The following is a 12,449-nucleotide window of genomic DNA, read 5'->3' as shown; positions in this document are numbered from 1 at the left end:
GAGAAAAATCAACCTAAGGGTTTCCCCCCAGGGATGATGCCTTTTTTTCCTCTTCTTTTCATCTGTTTCCATACCAGTTTCCTCACTGGGCCTGGGGATGAAGTAGCCTGATTCTTTTCTCTTCCTTACAGAACCAAGAAAAGGATTAAGCTGTGTAGTATAATGCAGGGTTGACAGCTCTGTGAGAAAGGCAATAAGGTTGAAAATCTTGAATTTTTGGCACTGTGCTGTCAAAGACTTATACAAGTCGTGGTGAGACCTGAAATTACAAAAATAGCTTCTGTTGCTTTAAAATGTGTTCTCCATAACTCCCCCAATTCCACCAGCTTCCTATCAAAATACAAATCCATAAAAGCAGTATCACATGTGGGAACAAAAGTCAGTTTCCTTACATTTGAAATATACCAGTTATTATCTTAAAAGTATTTTTAAAATATAGAAACGTGCTTTTTAAAAAGAACAATTACATACACTTAATTTACTTTTGGGAATCACAGAGAAACAACAACAACTTTGTTTTAAAAGAATATGGTGTGGCACAGTGGATAGAGCACCAGTCCTGGAGTCAGGAGTCAGTTCAAATCCAGCCTCAGACACTTTACACTAGCTATGTAATCACTTAACCCCACTGCCTAGCCAAAAAAAAACCCCCCAAAAAACAAAAACATAATATGGTGCCAAGATGAATGACAATAGCTAATGTAACAAGCTGAATGGGCCAATGGATTCTTTTAATAGAAGGGGCATGCTTTTTACAGTTTATGACACTAAGGCGTCTTCTAGTTCATTTTTCCAATCAACAAATACGTATTGAACATGTGCATGTCATTGTCTTAAACCACGCAGAGGACAGAAAAAAGATGAGAAGCACCCTCCTGCCATTATACAAACCACTAGAAGACCAAGTTGGTCCACGTAGGTCCAAAAGAAGGCTAGAAGGTAAGAGGAAGCATCTGACCAGGGCATTAATACATGTCTCTTCTTTTTGCTTCATTTACTTTACCTGCAAGTTCTCAAGACTTTGGTCAACACAATTATATTGCCTGTGGCTTCACAGAGTTACTCATTTGATATTCATTTTGTTGTTATTATTATTTTTCAATAGTAAAGGTTAGGAAGGAAGTGTCCTGAAGGCTTTGCAAAGCCCCAAAGGATCTGATCTTAGCCTTTTGCTACTCAACTTACAAAAAAAAATCAGAAGACTTAGACAGTCTACTTATCAGATGTGCAGGTGACATCAAACTGTGAGGGAGAGCTAATCAAATGGTGATGAGAACAGGACTCAGAAAAACCTCGACAAGTTAAACATTGGGACAAATGTCCACTTAAACAGGGATAAATGTCAAGTCTTCCACTTCTGGAAAGCTATGAAGAATCATGAGCATTTCAAGTGATGAAAAGATCTCTTTACACCTTTTTGTAATAGCAAAAACTGGAGCCTCTATTGCAGAATGACTAAACACATTATGACCCATGAATAAACACATTACACACTGTAATGCAAGAATGCATGAGGATGAAGAAAGAGCATGAGAGCATGAACTGATGCAAAGAGATGCAAGCAGCACCAGGAAAACAATGCACACGATGACAACAACGTACATAATGAGAACAAAATGAATGAAACTAAAAACTGTAGAACTACAAAGCTTGGTCCAAAAATGAGAGGAGAAAAAATGCATTTCCCTCCATTCTAGAAGAGGCAGGAGACTAGGGCTGTGGGATAACAGAATAATAACAGCTCACACTTACATAGCCCTTACAGGTTTACAAATGCTTTATAAATATTATCTCATTTGAGCCTCACAACAATCCTAGAACACAGAGGCTAATGATGCCCCCATTTTACCAATGAGATAACTGAGGCAGACAGCGGCTAAGTGATTTACTCAGGGTCACACAGATATAAGCATCTATGGCTAGATTTTAATTCAGGTGTTCCTGACTACCACTTCATTCAGAACCACCTAGCTACCTCTCTGTGCATGCTATCAGAAACAGGTGATGTGCTGGCTGATTTTGCTGTCTTTTTTTCCCCCTTTTTTTTTTTATTCTGTTATAAGCAACAGCTCACTGGGTGGGGGGAGGGGAGAAGCACAGATTCACAAATGAAGGTTCTATCAAAACAAAAATATGTAAATACAAAATTTTTTACACCTAGAATAGGATGGGGGAAGTTTGGCAAGACATTGTTCAGGTCGACAGCAATCTTCAGGTTTGTGTGGACTATAAATTCAATATAAGATGCTAGTAATAGGATCATGCATTGAGAAGCACAGTGGGAAGAACCCTGATATGTGTGACCTTGGACAAGTCACTTAAACACTCTGAGCCTCAGTTCATTCATCTGTTAAGTAAGGGGGAGTGGGGAGCATCCACCTGTCAGAGTCATGAAATCCAGTCCCACCCCACATGAGGCAGATGAGGAACCAGAGACCCTTGCTTCAAAAGGTTCAATAATGCGCCAGTGTCGGAGCAGGGCACTCATACTTGGGCCCAGTGACTCCACAGGGGAAGCTGGCAGCCAAAGAGGGAATTAAGAGACAAGAGGTTTGGACCAAGGGTGGGACTAATCCAGCTCTGCTCTGTCCACATCTGGAGTACGTGTCCAGTTATGGAAGGGCATTGACAGACTGTGCTCAGAGGAGCCAGCAAGGACAGTGAGGCCAACTAGAGGACCACGCAGTAAGAGGACTTGTTGAACAACAGCTGATAACAATAACAGCTATCACTGACATGGCATTTACTGTGTGCCAGAAACTATGCTAAGCGTTTCACCCCATTAATATCTCATTTGCTCTTCACAACAACCCGGGAGGTCGGTGTTATTATTATCATCCCCATTTTACAGATGAGGCAACAGAGGCAAACAGAGCTTAAGTAACTTGCCCAGGGTCATACAACCAAAGCCAAATTCACTTCAGGTCTTCCTGACTCCGAGGCAGCACTCTCTCTCTTCTGTACCACCTAGTTCCCTTTGAAGAACCGAGGCTATTCACCCTGGAGAAAATTGGGGGGGAAGGGGATCATGATAGTTATCTCTGCGGATCTGAAGGGCTATGGAAGACAGAGAATCTTGTTCTGAGGGTCCCCAGAAAGAACAGCTAGGAAGAATTAGCAGAAATTGCAGGGGTCCATTTTGACTCTATACAAGAGTCCTGCAATGAGAGCCGTCCCAAAGCTAAATGGGCTGTCTTAGAAGGTAGTGAGCTTCTCAACACGAGGAGATGTGGAAAGGAATATGCCTGACACCTTGTTGGGAACAGGGAAGATTCCTGTTGAAGTGTGGGCTGGATCAGATGTTCTCTGAGGTCCTGTGAACTTCCTAATTTAACCCTAAGGTGGGTGACCAACTGGGCCGCCTCCATCACCACCCAGCTGCGTGACCACAGTCTAGGGGACTTTCTCCTGGCCTACAAGAGTAGGGGCCCCCTTCGGCACCATGACCGTTAGCTGAAAGCACGAGATGGGATTCAGAGCCAACTTCGCTGGCTGGCATGGGGAAAGGCAGGCCCCTAACTCTGTGTGTTTGTGCTCCATCACCATCTTGACAAACTAAGCGGGCCAAGCACTGTCCTCCCCAGCATCCTCTAATGTTGGAAACCTCAGCCCACGCTTGAGAACTGAAAAGGACCAATTTCATCATGTTGTTCTCCTTGGCCAGGCTAGAGAGAAGCAGGTGCACGCAGGGCACTGCTAAGGGGTTACCCTATTAAAAGGCAACTCACTCGATGCTTCAACTCGAGCTTCTGATGTTAAGCCTTGTACGCTATCTGTCCTTTCTCTGACCACTTTGTTTTTGCCTTCAATACCTGAGCTTCCACTTTCAAGTCAAATCAAGTCAATACACTATGTGTCAAGCCAGGCAGCACTGCTGTGGATACTTAGGCCCAAAACAGCCCCCCCCTCCTAGGGCTGACAGTTTAACGGGGGAAGACACCCGAGGAACAACTGCTGACAGATGGGTACATCCACAGCCACCTGGAGGTCATCTCAGAGGAAAGGCACCAGGCCAGGGGAGAACACCCGAGAGGCCACTTGCAGAAGGAAGAATTGGAGCCGAGTGTCTCACGTGAAGCCAGGAAAGTCAGGAGGCTCAGATGAAGGAAGGGGAAGGAAAGCATTTCAGGAATGAGGGACTGAATGAACAGGTCAGTTCACAGTCTTAGGTACTCAAGTCTCTTCTCCAACTGCTTACCTTATGAGATGCTTAGGACACATTTGCATTGAAAACGGAACTCAAGTTCTCTGCCTCCATTTCCAAAAGTGTAAAAGGAGGAGATAGGCCTCCTCAGGGACCCCTGAGGTCCCTTACAGCTCTCAGATGCCCTCATCTTCTGACCTGGAAGACAAGACACTCAATATTCTCCTTCACAGGACCCCAAGACTGGAAGGGATGTCTCCAAGTGCACCCCTTTCCTTGAAATCCAAGTTTCCATCTCTGGGATCACCTAGGTGCATTAGTGAGGTATACTCTGAGGTGATTTTGTTATTCATGTCTTCATGGGCTAAAGAAGAGACCAGCCCAATTTAAGGTGCTGCCAAAGCTCTACTTTTTACGCTATACCTGACTCACGCTTTAGTGGAAATCAGAAAACTTTACTAGCAATTTCTAGTTTAAAAAAAAAAGTGGATGGAATGCTGAGCCTGGAGTCAGGAAGAGCTGCAGTTCAAATTCAGTGTCAGATAAAGACTGGTTTTGTGACCCTGGGCAAGTCCCTTAACCACACTTTCTTCACCTACAAAGAGAGGATAATAATAGCACCCACAGGTTGTTAAGATCAACTGAGATAATATTTGGAAAGTGCTTAGCACACTCTCTGGCACATAGTAGGTACTTCATAAATGCTAGTTCTTTTTCTATCTTGACTATCTCTTTTCTTTTAGAAACTCCTGCAGTGGGATTTTAGCATTTCAAATATAACATTGGATGACTTTACCCAAAATCTTCTCCCTCCACTTAATCCCTCAAAATGTTGTCTTTTAAGTTATAAATACTTCTGACAGCTAGGTGACAAAACGGATAGAGAGCAGGACCAGGAAGCAAGGAGGCCAGAGTTCACACTGGCCTCAGACACTTCACCTTTCTAGTCTCATCTGCAAAATGGGGATAACAACAGCACTCAGAGCTGTGGAAAGGATCAAATGAGTAAACGTATGCAGAAGCATGACGTTATCACTGTGGATAGTGGAGTTTCAGCAACCCATTTTGTAGTTTTCTTAATCAACAGGCATGAGGGGAGGGGGGCAGTCTAAAGAGCACAGGATGGGAGTCAGCACAGCTGGGGAGAAGTGCCCAAGCTGGGTTACTGCAGCAGGCCGACTGGGGCTTGGTTTTCCAATCTATAAAGAAGGGTCACCAAACTTAACTGTTAGTCAGCCTTCTACCTTTGGCATTTTATGAGGAGTAAACCAAATGGTTAACAATGTATTTCACAGACACATGAGATAGAAACATTTTAACAAATTTCCACCAGCAAAAGAATGAAAGAGAATAAAAGTGAAAGCTGATAAAGTCACAATACTCTCAGGTAAAAAGAGTTTAGTCAATATTTCATTTCCCACCTGTTTGGGAAAAGGTGGCAAGAAGTCAAAGGTTTAAAAAAAAATCAAGCCCAAGAACTACCACCACAATTAGCTCAAGTTTGCCTTACAAAACCAATGATCGTCACTATAATCACCATCCCCATGACTCTTCAATGTGAGGACAACAACCGAAGACGCAGATTAAGGGACCAGGGAGGAAAAACAGAGGTCTAATGTGAGCCGGTGTGTGTGAAGGCCTGACAAAAGTCCTGGGGTCAGGGGCACTCACGGGCACACAACATAGCTAGGTACCAAGGCAACGTCTGACCTCTCCTCCTTGATGGCATCTCCCATCAGCCCTTTCCTCCCCACGCCAATGAACCTTTCTCACACCTGCTGTCTATAGACTATGATTTGTCATTACCACATTGGTTCTAGAAGGAGCCTCAGAAACCATCTAAGTTGGACAAGCATCTACTTAATGAGGCACCTCCTTTATGGTATTCCTTACAAGGCCAAGCCTTGATGGAAGGCCTCCAGAGGTCAACCATTCCACTTCTGGATAATAAGCTGTAACTCATTTTTCTCTTATTGATAACTTTCATACTTCACAGTCAGCATTCCCCATTCCCCCAAACAGGGAGCTCTAGTTGGTAGGAAGTCTTTCCTTAAACCTAGCCTAAATAACTTTTCCTATCCTAGACCACAAGGCAGTATAGTGGCCCTCAAATGTTTATAGATAAAGCAATAGTACACTTTTCTCAAATGACACTTTTTTCTCACTTCTAAGTCCTCAAAAATTCAGTGTTCTTAGAGAAAGGCCCAGAATTTCTAGCTAAGGAAAAGTCTAACTGAATATCTTAAATTCTATAATAACTACAATAACAAGAATAACTATCATTCTTATAGCCAGCATTTACATAGCACTTTAAGGTTTGCAAAGTACTTCACATGTTAACTCATTTAACCCTCACAACCACCCTGGGAGGTAGATGCTATTATCAGCCCCATTTTACAGATGAGGAAACTGAGGCACAGGAAGGTTAAGTGTCTTGCCTAGAGTCACGCAGCTGGTAAATGCCTGAGGCAGGATTTGAACTGGGCCTTCCTGACCACTACATCACCTGGCTGCTACCTACACTTTGTGTAAGTCACTGTGCCAACCAGGAAGACACAAAATGAAACCAGTCACTCCCTTCAAGGAGCTTCCATTCTAATGAGGGGTAGGGGATAGAACATAGAACTATATAACAGATCATTAGAAGAGGAAGACAGCTTTAACAATGTGGGGGATCCCTACCAGCTCCAGGAGGCAGTGGTTGGGCCTTGGAGGAAATCTAAAGAGCCTTCAAGATGGAAGTGAAGAGGGAGCCGAGCACTAGCTACCAAGGGTAACCAAGAACAGGGGAGCCCCAAGAAGTAAGGCACCTTAAAGCTGCAAAAGGGCCAGAGCAAAGCAAAGACGCCTCCTGCCGATCCTGACCTCGCCTGAAGCTCATCCGGTTCTTCCCAGCTGCAATCCTTATTGGAGCCTTCCTCTGTATAAGATCTAGGGGCCTCCCTGCCCCCCCATGGAAGGTCCTTCCTCCTCCTTCCTCCACCTTCACGGAGGGTTCCCTGATCTCCTCCACACAAGGTGGAAGAGTTATGTGCCAGCACTTTGTAACTTTCCTATGCGATTGTTTTATTTCTCATTAGATTTAACACCTCTGCTTCCTTCCGGGACAGATATTGCCTTATTCATCTCTGCATCCCCCTCTGCACATATCAGGCACTTAATAAATGTGTCTGTTGATTTGAAGGCTCTGAAGCAGTCATTGATTTTATGATCCAAAATCTGCACCAGAGGCCACAACAGAGTCCCTACTGATTTACACAATCAATGAAACAAAAAAAAAAGTGATTTGGCAGGTTGCAACACAATCAGCTATAACACAGCACCTGTTCTATTTAAATAGCACAACATCATACCGTTAAAAACAACAAATCGCTCTCATAAAACAAATGCTAATCTCATGATGTTTCACCATTGAGCAATTGAGAAGAGCCAATTATATGAAATATGCCAAAACACAAATTTATGGCCTCTGCTCATTTGGCAAATGTGGTAGGTGTTGTTAAATGTTGAAAAACACATATGCAAATAAGCAAATAAAGTTTTGAAGCTCAGAGACTTAAATATTTACATTAGCATAAATGTGCAAAAGAAATGTTTACATGAGCATAAATAAAATACTTTCCAGGAACAAATTTTTTAAAAATGTGATTGTCAGGAAACAGCTATGAAGAGAGATTCTTGAAAACGAATTTTAAAGCCACATTAATATGAAGGGGAGACAAAATTATGGAAGATTCAGGACACCATCACGAGACAACTACTGAAGTAAGATAAACATCCCATTTGTGACTGCAGCCCCTTTCCCCCAAGAGAACAAAACCATCCCCACCACAACCATTCATTATACATCAAAAGCCGTATTAGTGACAACAATTTGATAAAGTTCTTGTTTTTCCAGAAATTATCAGCGAAGCTGTGTTCCCAAAATAAATCCTAAAGCATTTCCCCCCCTGGACAATCGTGGAAGACTGAGGCGCATTTTTTCCCCCGAGGAGTTTGTGTGTTGGAAACAGCTAGAACTGGTCAGCGCTAGCAGGGTCTCTAGGGCTGAGGCTAGACAGCTCCAATCCCCAGAAAATTCTAGCCAAGAAAACTCATTCTGCCTGCCTTCCTGATTCTTAAAAAAGTGAGTCACTAAAGAAAAGTGAGCACACACTTCAGAAAGTCAGTGAATGGAGATGCCTAAAGAAGCCTGGATATTATTTGCCAAGCTAGAATCACTCATGGAAAGTTTTACTTCTTCGGATAATGGCTAAGAACATTTCGAGCCCAGAGAGCAATGAGTTTTTTGCCCCTACTATACACACTACTCTTCACTGATGAGGAAAAAGGGGCTCTTCACCTGGGTCCTTGAACTTTTTTAAAAAAATATTTTGATGCCTATATTTTGCTATAATTGGTTTCCTCTGCAATCCTCTGTATCAAAGCATTTAGAAGAACGGGACCCAAAAGGCTGCCAAAGTGGGTCCAAGACACACACCCAAGACGAAGAGCCTCTGCGTGGGCCGCACCATCAGTAACCAGTTCCTGAGCTCGGTTCTTCGAGCCAGCGCCGAGTTTAGGTGAAGCGCTCCACACGGAGCCAACCTTCCGCTAAAAATTGGCTGGAGAGCCTCACCCTGGCCACCGCTTCCTTTGCTGTTCTTTGTCAAATGACGCGTAGAATGCCCCCGGGGGTCCAGAAGCACGTCTGATAGAATCATGCTACATTTAAGCTCATTTTTTAAAAATCATAGCTCATTTAACTAACAGAGGCCAAAGAGAAGTGTGCTAGCTTTTCTATCCCAAGGCCAAGAGCGATGAAATCATAGTTTTCCTTTAACTCATCACCGCCCTCCCCATCCCAGGCTTCCACCAGCCCCATCCCTTAAGGTCCCGAGGGTGACTCTCACCACCAGCGACTGCAACAGGGTAACGTCTAAAAGGGCAAGCGCACTCCCCAGCGCATACACACACTCACAAGCAGATACACACAGGCACGCACACACTCATGCTCACGCTCCCACTCCCGGCCCCTTCTCTCTGCAGAGGTCCACAGCAGTCGCGGAGGACCGAGTCCGGGCTCAAAGCTTTGAACTTGGCCCCTAGGGCAGACCCCCCCACCCCTCCAGCTCCCCGCCCGCCCGGGGACAGAAGGGAGAGCAAGGAGCCCCTGCCCCGCACTCCGGACCGACCGGAGGGAAAAGGGGGGAAGGGGGCAAACTCCCGAGAGGGACCCAGTCCAGGCCCCGAGGACAGAGGCGCCCCCGGGGCGGGTCGGGGGGATCCCCGCTTGCCCCGGCACCTCGCGCCGCCGCGAGCATCCCTCCCCCCTTGGGCACCTCAGTCGGAGCCCGCGGCCCCCCGCTGCCCGGGCCGGGCGCTGGGGGCTGGTCCCGCGGGGAGGGGTCTCTGCCCGCGGGGAGGGGGCTCCGCCCGAGCCGTACGCCTCACCTGAGAGCGGCGGGCGCCGCAGCCACGACCACCTCGCCGTGCGTCCGCAGTCCGCCGTCCGTCCGGGGCTGGGAGGGGACGGGGGACGCGCGGGCGGTCCCGGCCCGGTCCGTCCCGGCGCCTCCGCTAGAGCCGCCGCCGCCGCCGCTGACACTCACAACAACTAACTAACTCCCCGCCGCCGCCTCCGCGCGCCCCCGCCCGCCTCGGGCCGGCCCCCCGCGCGCGCTCCCGCCCCGCCCGGCTCCGCGCCGCGCGCCGCCGCCGCCCAGGAATGTCCGCGCGCGCGCGCTTTCCCTCCTCCGCCTCTCCCCTCCCCCTTCCCCTCGCGAACCGGCGCGCGCGTGTGTCCCAAAGCCCAGCTGGCCCTCCCGCGCCGCCACCCAAGTACCCACCTCTTGCCCCGCGGATACAGGAAAGCACCCTCACGCGCGCACGCGCGCGCGCGCGGGGGAAGGGCAAGCCGCCCCGAGGCCAGGTAGCCGAGAAAGAAAGGGGCGGGGAAAGAGTTGGCAAAGGGGAATTGATTGGCTTGGGGGCCGGCATGGGCTGGGGGGCGTGGCGGACTGGCGTGGGCCCGGGGCCGGCCAGAAGACCAGGGACTCCCAAGTTCCGAAGGGGGACCGGAGTGAAAAAAGACTGCAAATTAAGGCCGAAGCGCTTCCCCTCCCCCATCCCGTTCTCCTTTCGACACGGACGCGCTTCGGTTAGGCCTCTGGAAGTCTGCACGGGAGAGTAAATAAACTACATTTCCCAGCAAGCTCTTCGAAAACTCGTCTCATTCGTACGCACGTAGGTTCATTCCGCGACCGAGAAAAATAATCCCGGGAGTTTTTCGAGGAACACTGCCCAGGAAGTCCCTCTTGGCCTTGGGCCACACCGTAAAACCGCTAGTGTTCCCTACCGAATCAGGGACTTTAGGATATGATGAGCTATCCAAGGCGCGGAGCGGGGAGGGGGCGTCCGTGGCGGGAGTTGGAGGAGTGATTCGGCGGAGGGATCCGTGCGTCGAGACGTGAAGCGGTCCCGAACGGAGAGCTAGCGCGTCTGAAAGGGACTGAGGAAGTTGTGCTCAGTGCGGGGGGCTCCGAGGAGGCCTGTGGCCTCTCCCTGCCCGCCGCCTGCAGGTCAGTAAGCGCGGACGACCCTCGGGGTGGCCGGCTCCGAGACGCCGGAGGAGCTTCGCGGATGCCGCCTCCTCTCCCGCTCCCTTCCCCATTGTTGAACCTGAGTTTGTCTGGCTGAGGGCTGACTGATTGGGGGGCCGACTACTTCCGGTGGGGGGGCGCCTGGGGCTCCTTGGCAGAGGGGCCATGTACTTCCGGCGGGGGCCGGGTCAGCTGAGAGTACCTGCTCACTTCCGCTGCAGAGGCCGGCTTGGGGGCCGTGGTCTCGCGGGAGGCTCCCTCCCCCCATCCCCCGGCCTGCGCAAGGTGATTTCTCTCCTCCTGTAATGATGCGCTGCACCAAGTCTTGATTTTAGGTTCGTTTCCAGCCCCTACCTGTGTAACCTGAAGCCAGGCTCTGGGCGCCAGGTAGTTTTTAACGGAGGAGATGCTGAGGGCTGAATCCTTCCGTAAGAACAGTCCAGGTCACGTGCTGTGGTGCCAGTGTCATCTTGACCGAACTCGCCGGTGTCTTCCAATAGTCAGACACGTTGGTTAAGGTCACGGAGGAGTTTTGCCCACCTCCTCAGCCTTTTGCATGTTCACTTGTTTTTACGGTAGCCGGAGTGTTTGTACAGGTTGTCCCCAAAGTCTTAGTGCGGTTTTAAGCTTGTCAAGCATTAAACTGCAACAAGATTTTCGGGTCCTCCTGTATTAAGAAATCGTGTGCGAAGTAGCGAAGCATTTCAGTTCGTCAGACGTTTATTCAGAGCCTACAGGTGCAGGGTAACCGAGCTGCGCAGGTGCGGAGAATACCATGATAAATGCCATTCCTGTCCTCAAGAAGCTTGCCGTCTAGCAGGGTAGCTCAGCGTTTTGAGTTTCAAAAACAAGCTTTTGATTTGTCTCTCAGAATGTAAGTTCCTTTAGGGAAATATTTTCCCTCAATGTCTCCAGTGCCTAGCAGACGTTTGGGAGCTTGACAGATTTTGAAATGAATTAAATTCTGTTAACGGGCTTCCAAAGTAATTCACTTCAGGCCACGTTTAAGTGTCATTATGTTAATAAGGCAGCTAAGTGGGGCAGTGGATAGAGAACTGGGCTTAGGGTGCAGATGTAGCCTCAGAATTTACTAGCCTCCTGACCCTCCACAAGTCACTTCACTTCTCTCTACCTCTATTTCCTAATCTGTAAAATGGGGAAAACAACACGCCCCCCCCTCAGGGTTGTTGTGATGATCATATGAGATAATGTCTGTAAAGCACCTTAGCCCCTACTAAAGATGTCTGTTCTTTAGGAAGCAGTATGGGGTAGAATGTAAAAAGTACTGGATTTGAAGTCAAAAGACTCGTGTTCAGATCCTTGGTGTATGTGACGTATTAGGCAAATCACTCAACTTTCCTAAGGACTTCAGTTTCCTTCTCTGTGTAAAATGAAAGGGTGCAAATCTCTTTTTAAAATGTTCTTTATTCGTTTCCTTTTTTACACTTCTCTTCCTTTGCAGTGACCTCCCCTTTCCTAACCACAGAACCTTTCCTTGTAACAAATAAGCACAAGCAAGTGAAACAGATCAACACGTTGACTCTGCCTGTAAATGTGTGCCTCCTTCTCCACCCGAGGGCACATCCCATCCCTTCCACGGGGCGGGCCATGTGCTTCCCCAACATTCCATCTCTCACCTCAGTGTCCTCCCTGCCTTTCTTCATTTCCTCCAAGGCGCTCCTCCTCGTCCTTGCCTTTTACAAGCCCTAGTTTTAAAGCACAGC

The 12,449-nt window shown here is 47.9% G+C and overlaps 2 protein-coding genes across 2 annotated transcripts in view; one reads left to right on the top strand and one right to left on the bottom strand.

The window, feature by feature from the left end:
- The window catches only part of PEAK1 (pseudopodium enriched atypical kinase 1), a 278,737-nt gene extending 268,986 nt beyond the window's left edge, over nucleotides 1-9,751 (bottom strand). Inside the window, 1 exon segment of the mRNA XM_078150761.1 lies at nucleotides 9,578-9,751. The gene's annotated coding sequence lies outside the window, so the exon portion shown is untranslated.
- Nucleotides 9,752-10,186: 435 nt separating this feature from the next.
- Nucleotides 10,187-12,449, top strand: part of HMG20A (high mobility group 20A) — an 81,028-nt gene continuing 78,765 nt past the window's right edge. The window contains exon 1 of the mRNA XM_078150763.1: nucleotides 10,187-10,704. The gene's annotated coding sequence lies outside the window, so the exon portion shown is untranslated. The remainder of the gene's footprint in view (nucleotides 10,705-12,449) is intronic.

This window comes from Phascolarctos cinereus, unplaced genomic scaffold, assembly GCF_003287225.1.
Source record: "Phascolarctos cinereus isolate Bilbo 61053 unplaced genomic scaffold, phaCin_HiC Scaffold_3;HRSCAF=262, whole genome shotgun sequence".
Taxonomy (NCBI): domain Eukaryota; kingdom Metazoa; phylum Chordata; class Mammalia; order Diprotodontia; family Phascolarctidae; genus Phascolarctos; species Phascolarctos cinereus.
The sequence above is the reverse complement of the archived record's forward strand: the minus strand, read 5'-3'. Positions and strand labels throughout refer to the sequence as shown.